Source organism: Canis aureus, chromosome 38 (assembly GCF_053574225.1).
Source record: "Canis aureus isolate CA01 chromosome 38, VMU_Caureus_v.1.0, whole genome shotgun sequence".
Lineage (NCBI taxonomy): Eukaryota > Metazoa > Chordata > Mammalia > Carnivora > Canidae > Canis > Canis aureus.
The window spans coordinates 21,195,713-21,204,510 of NC_135648.1; the positions used below are offsets into that span (position 1 = coordinate 21,195,713).

Below are 8,798 nucleotides of genomic sequence, written 5' to 3' on the forward strand. Positions count from 1 at the left end.
GCTCGAGAGGCGGGCGGCCCGCCCTCCCCCGCGCGCCTTTAAGGGGCCGCAGCGGGCGGGGCGGGGCGGGGCGCGGCGGGGCGGGGCGCGGCGGGGAGGCCGCCCGGGGAACCACCCGCCGCCGAGCGCGCGCTCCGGGGCGTCTGCGGGAGGCCGAGCGGACGGCCCGGGCCGCTCAAGACGCGCTGCTGCCGCCGCCGCCGCCTGCAGCCCCGCCTCCTCCGCTCTCCCGCCGCTTCCCCCGCCCCCCGCCCCCCCACGCCCAGGTGAGGGCGCAGGAGGCCGCGGGGGGCCTAGGAACTAGCTGGGGGGGTCTACGGCGAGGTCCCGGGCCGGGGCGCGCACATCCTCGGCCGCCCCCGCCCCCCCCCCCCGCGCCGGGCGGAACCGCGTGACCCCCAGGGGCGCGCGGCGGGGACGCTGCCCTCGCCGACCGCGGGACGGGCTGGATTTCCCCTACCGGGTTCCCCTTTCCCGGAAGCCTGGGGTGCGGATGACCCCGGGCCCGGCCCCCGAGCGCGCCCCCCTCGCGGCTGCGGAGCGCGCGTCTTCCTGGGTCGCGGCCGGCTCTGCCCGCGGCTGCCCGGGGACCCCGGGACCCCCCTGCGTCAGGAGAGGACGGCGCCCCCGGGGACCCGACGCCGGGTCGCTTTCCGCTGCCCCCGAGCCTGCTTCACAGCCTCCTCTGTCCCTTCCATCTGGTGGCTCCGATTCCACCGTCTTGAGGCTTAATATTCGTTCAACGGAGAGCCCGGCAGGTTTTCTTTACACCGGATCCCGCCAAGTTAGCAGCCTGTCCTGACCGTCTCTCGCGGGCGGGGAACGGGACTGCTGGACCTTGGAAGGGGCCAGAAGCATGGCCCTGGGCCCCCTCCAGCCTCCAGCCTCCAGCCTCCAGCCTCCAGCCTCCAGCCTCCAGGGTTTGTTTTTTGCCTGTAAACTAGTCTGGGAGTGGGAAGACAGGCAATTGCATTTGCGATCCACTCTTCTGACGCAGTGACCACCGCCCGTCCTCGTAAAACCTGGGGTTCAGTTTGGTTGATTCAACAGAGGTCACCAACTTTGAAAATAATCTAAAGTCCTCTCGACCTCCCACTGGCACCCTCTCCTTCCCAGGTCAGAGATGGGACTCCCCCCAGCGCCCGGTGGGGGAATCTTCACTTTTGCTTTTGCTTTTCCTTTGGAGGTAAGTTTTAGATGATTCCTAAAATTTGGAAAGTCCAGTGATCAGGGAATTCCCAGCCTGCTTCCGTCCACAGCTTCTCCTTCATGGTGATGGCAATCAGAGAGCCCTTTGCGTTGAGGCAGGGGACATGTTCCAGGTGCCGGGCCTCACCGGAGGCTGGAGCTTCTCACCTCAAGAGGTGGTCTCTGGGCACAAGGGAAAATAGCCAACCCCACAGTGTTACAAAGCAGAAGGAGCTGAGATGAGGACGTGTGCCCCGGGAGCCACCCCTCTTACTTCCCTTCCCATCAGCCTGCTGCCCTGGCTGAACCTTGCTTTCTCTACCATCAGTGGTTTTCAAACTTCGGCATGTAGCACAGTCACTTGAAGACCGGGCTCGGTAAATCACAGATTACGGGGCTCCACCCCCAGACTTTCTGAGTCAGTAAGAGTTTAGGGCTGAGGTTTGAGGTTATGCATTTTTGACATCTTCCCAGGTGGTGGTGCTGCTTCCAGAGAAGCAGATCTAAGGCGGTGATTAAGTGGGCTTCTCTGTTCCTTTCCCCACAGGGCAGATGAGCTTCAGGGGACACACTGAGAAAAATTCATCTGGGGAGCTCTCCCTGAATGCTTTCTGCGGAATATTCACACAGGAAAGTACAATTTGCCTTTTTGGTCTTTTATTTCCACCTCTTCCACTTTTTCTGCATTTTCTTGGAGTTGTTGCAGACACCTGTGTTGCATATAAAGATCTGTTTGTGCCCACCCTTTGTTAACCATCCATCACCACAGGCTTGAGACTCCTTGGAGGAGATCACTCCCTCGCAGGGGGGCAGTGAGCTGGGTGAGGTCCAGGGCGTGGACCCAGCTTGAGCTCCGGGTGACAGCTTGATGTGGCAAGAAGAAAGGACCTGGCAACGAGTCCATCACTGGGAGGCCAGTTCTGAAATGCCATTTGTGAAATAATTGCCAACAATTGCCATCTCTGTCCTCCATCCCTACCCCCAGCCCCAAGCACAAATTTGGGCAGCCCAGCCCAGATGCCCTGGATAGAGGGGCTCGTGGGATGAGTGTCTCCTTTAACCCTGTGAAACTGAGGACTGTCTGGAATAACCAGACAGAAACCCCTTCCCAGTTGCCTGAGCTGCACGGAAAAATGCACTGGTTTTCCCTTCCTGCTACAGCTCTGATTTGGAGGAATGGGGGTGGCTGCTGTCAGCCCTGAATGGCGGAGGAGATTGTGCAGGGCCAGAGCCCTACATTTGGCTTCTGGGATGGGAATGGAGATGAAGATGGAGATAACATAACTAATGTAACCAACCCAAAAAGTTTATCAAGTTTATCTGAAGGTTCATCTGCCTGAGCCAAGAAATTGAGGTTGGGAGAGGTAGTTGCCACCCCTGACTCCCAACGGGAGGCTCCCTGCCTGGGACGTCCTCTGATACCATCTTTCCCAGCCCTGTCACTTTCTCCCCTGAAGGAGCAGTCCTACGACACACACACACACACACACACTCTCTCTCTCTCTCTCTCTCTCACACCAGTCAGTCCTCCTTCCCCAGGGAGGAAGTACTAAATAAACTCTAGCCTCATACTAGGGTCAGGAAGATGCCGGGCGTAGTAGTGTTTGATGCTCAAGGTTCAGAATTGTTTGGATTGGTCTTTGGTCAGGCAGGCTGCTAGGGTAGGACCACAGCGTCTGCTGAGACGCCTCCACTGAGAGTTCTTCCCATGTTCGCAGATCCTCTTGGCTCAGAGCCATTGACTTTTTTTCTGTTTGTGACTCACTCCCAGAAGAGTAGGTGTGCTGTTTTTATTTTTGGCCAAGGGGAAGGATTATGGCAGTAGCCTGAGTGCGCGGTCAGTGTGTGAAGTCACTTCAGAGGTGGTCCTGCAGTGTGCTGCTTCCTCCACTGGCTGAATTGTTTCGGGGCTGGTCCCCACAGTCTCCTAGCGAGAGTCCCAGTAGGAAGGAAAGGGGAAGGACAGAAGGCATCCCGACTTTCTGAAGGGGGGAAGTTTTTGGTTTTGTTTGGCTTTGAGGTATTTGAAGATGCTGAAATCCCCAGAGCATTTAGGGGACCTCCCAGTGATTCTGAGAGTACAGCTGTTTGCATAGGCTCACTGGACCAGTCGGGACAGGTTAGGTTAGCTGCAGTGATAAACAACTGGCAAATCTCAGTGCCTTTAAACCAGAAACTTCTCTCTCATTCGTATTACATGCCCTTTGCCAGTTGCCAGGGAGGCTCTTCTTCAGAGCTGCTCAGGGACCCAGGCTGATGGAGCAGCCACCACATCGAATGGTGCCGGACACCATGCCGGAGGGAAGCCAAGAGAGCCTGGAGGCTCCTACGTGCATAGCCTGCCCTCCACAAGGGGAGCAAGTGCAGTGCCAGCCTGTGCTCAGAATGGAGGAAGAGCTGGAAATATTTGGCAAACACTAGTGACCAGTGCAGACTTCAGGGGCACAGAGCAGTTCTTCACTTACCAAGTAGCCAGCATCCACTTGCTAGCAGGCGCTGGTGTAGGCACTAAAGATCCAAGAGCCGGGACGCCTGGGTGGCTCAGCAGTTGAGTGAGCGTCTGCCTTCGGCTCAGGGCGTGATCCCGGAGTCCGGGGATCGAGTCCCACATCGGGCTCCCTGCATGGAGCCTGCTTCTCCCTCTGCCTGTGTCTCTGCCTCTCTCTCTCTGTCTCTCTCTGTCTCTCATGAATAAATAAATACAATCTTTAGAAATACATAAAGTTCCAAGAGCCAAATGGACATGTTCCTGAAGCTTCCATTACAGTGGGAGAGCCAGATAATAAACATGCAAACGTAAGTGTGATATAATGTCAGGTCCTGAGTACTTTATGGTGAAAAGTCAAGGCCATCAAGAGGACTGAAAATAGTGAGGCAACTATTAGGGTCAGGTGGTCAGCAGAGACCTCTCCAAGGAGCAGACATTTAAACAGAGCTGAATGGAGTAAGCCCTTTGTCTCTCCGAGCAAGGGCAATCCAGGCTGAGGCAAGAGCAGCCCCAAACTTTCCCATACCTTAGGAACACAAGCTTGTTCCAAATGTGTGTTCCCAGACGCCACATCCAGAGATCCAGGAAGTCTGGGTATTGTCCTGAGTTCTATAGGAGTTGGTTAAGGTGACTCCCTGAAAATAAGACCAAGGCAGTGAGTAGTTGGGATGGTGTGACCCATCCATAGACATTTGAGGGGAAACACTCTTAGCCTTGTTGACTGCAGGGCTACAGCTCCACAGGCTACTTCCTTCCCTGTGGGGGCAGCTTCCCTGTGGTTGCATACAGAGCTCGCCTCCCATGGAAGTGGGGAGTGATGGGGGTCCGAGTAATGGGGATAACACCGCCTATTGCTAGACTGAGCAGGGACCATAATAAAATGCTGTTGGAGAATTAAAATGTTCGTCGAGGTCTCTCATCCAATGCCATGTTTTCTACCTGTGTACTTAAGAGATAAGCATCCCATACTCACGACGTGCCTGGCACTTTGGGCTTCGATGACTTGATGTTCATGGTAACTCTGTGAGATGGCTGACATTCCTGTTTTACAGGTGAGAAAATTGGGGCTCAGAGAAGTCATGTGACTGTCCCAAAAAGATGTCAAAGCTGTCACAATCTGGACTCAAATGCACAGTTTTGCCTTTGCACTCCCCAGCTGGTGTGGTCAAAAGGGCAGTGTTTAAACATCTCTGATCTCACTCTGCAGGTGCAATTTAAAGAGTCAGGAAAATATTTCCCCATTTTTCTTTCCCTGTTGAAGCCCTGTTCAGCTTTCAGGGTCTAGTGTCTTGAGCCTTAGAGTTGCCATAGAGCCTTCCTAGAGTTGCCTAGACTGGATCCATCACTCTTTCTCTGGCAAATCCTACAAGGCACTTGTGTCTCTAACATTCACATCATCCTAATGTGAGTCACAGTTACGTTTGTACATTTTGCCTTCCCCGCCTGGGTCTTGTTGGTCTTTCTGATCACAGTGTACAGGGCAAGTAAAAGATGCTCATTAAATGTTTAATGAGATGAATTCAGCTGTCAGCTCCCAATCAGTACATAATCCAGAACCCATCTCTTAACACCCTTTGGGCCATGGCCCCTACACCCAGGGAGGGCAACAAGGAATTGCCTGGCTGGGGGAGAACAGAAGGCACTCAGCGACCTGCAGGGGCTGGGGAGAAGTGGCAGGGGTTTGGGAAACTCCACCTAAGACTCCTGTACGTCCTCCAAAGTTGATGGTCACCAGGGTGGATTTCACGCCTCCTCGGCCGGGGGTGAGGGCTGCTAGGACACCATCCCCACGTCAGGAGGATGAGTTTTGTGTCGCTGAGCTCCAGTGCTCCCACAGGGATTCATCTCGGTCCTTGACAGTACATAGGACAAATCAGGGTCGGAATGTAGCAGGGATGTGAGGGTGTCACTGTGTAGGGTAGGGGTGGGTGGGGCTTGTTTGCCAGCAATTCGGTGGCGCCTCCCCTGTCTGCATCTCAATGATGAAACTTTTCCATCCCAAGTCACTGCAGAGCTTATGATAAGACTGGGTCGTGTGTGTATGTTTCTTCTTTCCGTTTGGAAAAACTCAGTTATTCCAGGCCGATTTGTCAGCAGCTTTTCCCCTTCAGCCAGAGGGGAGGCTCCAAGCCACAGCCACTGCATTCCAGCACTAAGCTAGCTCTGAGCCCATCGCTGTGGCAGGAAGCCAGGGACTGGGACTGGGACAGACCAGCACAAGCACAGTGGCCTGGATGGCCTTCCAGGCGAGCCCTGCTCGCACCCCAGCCCACCACACGTGTGCACACACGCACACACACCTCTCTTCTGGGTCTGTATTTGTACTCTTCATTTCTGCCCCCGTTTCCCCCTCATTCTCCTTTTCCCTTTCCCTGTCCATCTCTTTATCACTCCATTCCTGTCCGTCCTCCCTCCCGCCCTCTCCCCTGTCCTCATTCCCTTCTCTTGTCTCCCCCCACACACCCTGTCTCTCTGCAAAGGGTGCAAGGAAAAGACCCAACTGCTTGAGGTGACCACTGAAACTCGGAGCTTCCAAGGGAAATAATCTGAAGCTACTTCAGGCCATCCTGGCCCACTCCTTACCAGCACCACCCCCCACATTGCCATCACTTGGCTTAGGATTCTTTGCAAGATGAAGGGGAAAGAAGCCAGGAATTCCACCCTTTACAAAACCACTGAAGCAGCCTGGACGTGAACCCCAGAGAACCCCAAAGGACTTGAGGCTCACTCTGCTGAAGTGAGACAGCTCCATGAGAGGAGACAGTGGGTGCAGTGGGAGCGTCTGTCCTGTCCCCTCGCCTGGCTCACCTGCCTCAGCTGTCAGGTGGGGAGGGGGGCGCACTTAGGCATATACCACCTCCTGCCCTTTGGCCTGTCCTGGGCCATTCACATGTCCTCTGCAGGGTGGTTGCAAACTCTGCCTCAGTGTTCTCAAGCTCTAGCTTGTGTAAGAATCACCAGGGAAGTTCATCAACAATGCAGGTTCCTGGGCCACACCCGTACTGACTGGAATCATGTGGGTGGGTCCCAGAATCTATGTTTTGAACCAGGACATCAACCTCTCAAGAGGAAACTGAGTGGTTTCCAAGACAGACAGAGACCATAGGCCTCCAGCATTAGGGCACAGAAAAGAGACCTCAGGCCCTCCACGCAGGCTGTGTGTCCGGCGTGCAGAGCTGGGATGTGCCCCCACATCCTCCTGGGTAGGCCCATTTTTAACCTGGCCCGGTCTGTTTTAAGAGGATGCTCTCCATGAACCTGAATAATGTATGGATTCTTCCCAGATGACTGAACTGAGCCACTGCCTGGTGCACCTGAAACCAGAGCTTCTGTTTCTTGACCCACCCTGTGCAGGGGCTTCACAGCCAAGCCAGGTCGGGGTGGGGAGGGTGGGCAGAGAATGAACATTGTGTTTCAGGCACTTTGTGTAAATAGCTGATCTAATCCTGTCACTTTGAAAGATATCATCACCATTTTACGGATGAGGAGACCGAGGCACAGTGTCTCAGCACACCCTCCACGCAGGCACCTGAGTCCGGTCTTTAAAATCCCCAGTCGGGAAAAAAAAATCCCCGGTCGGACTGACCTAAAACTGGCTTCTATGGTTCCCTGAGGTAAAGCTCAAGTTCTTTGGCATGGCCTTCTCCCTTTCCTCAACACTGACGTCCCACTGGAGCTTACTCTTCAGTGACACACATACTTACAGTCCCCACCATGCCACGACGGGCACTGGCCCCGCCGCCAGGGATGCCTGCCATGCCTTCCCTGCTAGTAACTCCACTCACCTGCCGAGGCCCCAGTCCAGAGCCCACTGTTCCCTATGTCCTTCCCTGATACCCTCCCAGGCTGGCATGGGCAGGTCCCCTGGGATGACAGTGATGTAATGCTACGCCTGAGCTGGGTGTTCCTAGCCGAGCACTCTGCTCATGACACTGGAATGCCTCCACCACCGAGGTGAGCTCCTCCGGGGCAGGCGAGCCATCACAGTCACCTGTGGGCACCTGTAACAGCCCAGCGCACTGTGGGTGCTCAGGTCATGTCCAAGGAACCGAGTGGACTCTTCATCTCAAGCGTTAGGAATCACTATAGGGAACACAAAGGGACTTTTAAGAAGCCTTGAGACACCTGAGGACCTTATAAAGTTCTCCTGAAAAAAAAAAAAAAAAAAAAAAAGTTCTCCTGGACGTGGGCCTTCGTCCAGTTCCTCACTCCCTACTGCCATAGGAGCAGAACCTCTGCAGAAGTTTTAAGTGGGGAGGGGGGCATGCATGTCGGGGGCTCTGCAGGAACAAGCTGAAGCCTTTGAGTATGTCTCCGCTGGGCTTTTCTCATGAGATCATAGGCTCTGGATCATATCATCCCCCAAAAATCTACACTTGGCTTTCAGGGATCCCCTGGCTCTTTTGCTGAGCTCCACCAAGCATGTGTGATCCAGAGGCAGCTACAGCTGCCAGGGAAAGTCCATTCTGGGACTCCCCTGCCGGGCCTTTGGTGAGCCAGAAATGTCAGCCAGAGCTTCACGCAGGCAGAGCAGTCCGGGGGGCACCCAGGGCCCAGGGGCATCGAGGCGGCAGCTGGCTCCAGGGGCCCCAGAATCTGAACCCTTTGGGCTTCAACGACCCCATGGACCACCTCCTCACCCCACTGCCACCAAATGGCACACATGAAGCCACTTAGGCTCAATGCCAGCAACCCCCCAGGGACCTTCCCCTGGGCCTTTTCCATAGAGAATCAGTACAGAAGGTGCCAGACATCAGGACCTGGGCTTCCTTACTTTTGCCCTGATGGGTCATGGGGCAGTGTGGCCTCTGAGGACATGGAGGCTTCATGAAGATGGGCAGGAAAGATTTCTGGGGTTATCTAAAGTCCAAGCATGATGCCTCAGTGCCCAAATGGAGCTCCCACGTGTCTCCCTCCCCCATCAGGGCTACCTTACTGCATTCTCCCCCACGCCCTAGGCTGGGTGCGTAGTTCAGCTCGGGTTAAGGGAAGGCTGGAAGTAGGGCAGGGGAAAGACTACGTCTGCACAAATCTGAATGTGCAGGCACCATTCTAGCCTCTAGACAGAATGAAGGAGTCCTCAAAATGACCCAAGTACTTCTCAAGCTCAGGATTGAGGACA

The 8,798-nt window shown here is 55.1% G+C and overlaps 2 long non-coding RNA genes across 2 annotated transcripts; one reads left to right on the forward strand and one right to left on the reverse strand.

The window, feature by feature from the left end:
- The first annotated feature begins 450 nt into the window (after positions 1–450).
- On the forward strand, positions 451–4,580 carry LOC144307251 (uncharacterized). The gene is made up of 2 exons (XR_013374169.1): positions 451–1,186; positions 1,736–4,580. It is a non-coding gene; the product is annotated as an uncharacterized LOC144307251 (long non-coding RNA).
- Positions 2,504–6,809, reverse strand: LOC144307249 (uncharacterized). Its single transcript, XR_013374167.1, has 3 exons — positions 6,485–6,809; positions 4,650–4,717; positions 2,504–4,311 (listed from the first exon to the last, which is right to left on the reverse strand). It is a non-coding gene; the product is annotated as an uncharacterized LOC144307249 (long non-coding RNA).
- Positions 6,810–8,798: the final 1,989 nt, after the last annotated feature.